Source organism: Atractosteus spatula, chromosome 10, assembly GCF_055471065.1.
Source record: "Atractosteus spatula isolate fAtrSpa1 chromosome 10, fAtrSpa1.hap1, whole genome shotgun sequence".
Taxonomy (NCBI): Eukaryota; Metazoa; Chordata; class Actinopteri; order Semionotiformes; family Lepisosteidae; genus Atractosteus; species Atractosteus spatula.
The window spans coordinates 23,920,966-23,922,223 of NC_142715.1; the positions used below are offsets into that span (position 1 = coordinate 23,920,966).

Sequence of the window (1,258 nt, forward strand, 5' to 3'; positions counted from 1 at the left end):
CAGGTCATTTCTTTACGTTTTTTGTTTCTGGAGCAACTGTTAGATGAAATGTGCTAATACGTAACCTAACTCCAGTGTGAATAACTAGAAGAGGGGAGCAGCTCCATTCCAGACCAAGGGAGCTTTGAGATTGGCTGGGCCAGATCTCTCATTTGCATATCTGATTTGGAAATATAACACTAAACCCCTTCTTGCATGGATTTAACTTGCACCCAAGAGTCACCTACTGTGTATTGCTACTTATTTTTTTATGATAAGTGGTGATTACCAGTTGACAGGTTTTATTTGTTGAATTATAAATGGTTTTGTATTATCACCCTGAATGGCCTGTACTCGAGGTTTGGTAGGGTATGTGTTTTCATTTCATTTACCAAATGGAATTGTTGCTCTTTTAGTATTTGTCTAGAAGGCTTTCTGAAGTCAGGAAGCCCATTTATTTGGTGAAAAAAGATTCTGTATTAATATTAATATTTCTCATACAACATAAATAGGGTCTTCTATTAATAAAAAGATCTTGCACTTGGAAATCTTAATAAAGCTGTGTGCTTCCATACACTCGAGCAGTTTTGATTCCTAATATTCAACCTTAGGTGAGGGAACGTGTCTTTTTCGCCTTTTGGTTTCCAATTGATCAGCACAGTATAGAAAATAGATTCATAAAGCAACGTCAGCAGTGACAAATGTGCGAAAAGTGATCACTTGTTTTCGCCCGCTTTCAAACTGAAACCCTTTGGTGTGTTAAGAGAATGTGATAACCACTACCCTGCGCAAGGTGGGAATGGGTAACTTGCAGAGAGTGTTGAACTTCGAGAAAGGACTTCTCTCAGGAATATATTTCCACATTCTGAAGAGGAGATTTTCTCCATTTCTGTAGTCTGACTTCCTCTATTGCTAGAGAGCTGTAGAATGTGGAGTCACCTATCCAGCTCTGGGAACAGTGTGTAGATAACAGGTTTGTTACTGCCTGATGACCACAGTAAATTAATACAGCAGAATAAACACACTATGAGTATTTGAAGGGAATTAACAATCTTTTACGTCTCACCACGTTCAGTGCTGCTGTCATTTCTGCAATATTGTGATTATCACGTTCATCACACATGCACAAGATCCCCTGTTTGAAATCGGGCAGAAACAGGTGTCTTTTTATCCTCTCACATTTTGCACTTCTGCCAGTGTTTTATGGATCTTGTTTTGTCTTATTGCAAGAATTCGCATTTCCTGTGTCATTCATGATCAAGTCAAACACCCAGCAGAT

The 1,258-nt window shown here is 38.6% G+C and overlaps 1 non-coding gene across 1 annotated transcript; it reads left to right on the forward strand.

The window, feature by feature from the left end:
* The first annotated feature begins 375 nt into the window (after nt 1-375).
* Nucleotides 376-433, forward strand: LOC148826057 (U7 small nuclear RNA). Its single transcript, XR_016093294.1, has one exon. It is a non-coding gene; the product is annotated as a U7 small nuclear RNA (small nuclear RNA).
* Nucleotides 434-1,258: the final 825 nt, after the last annotated feature.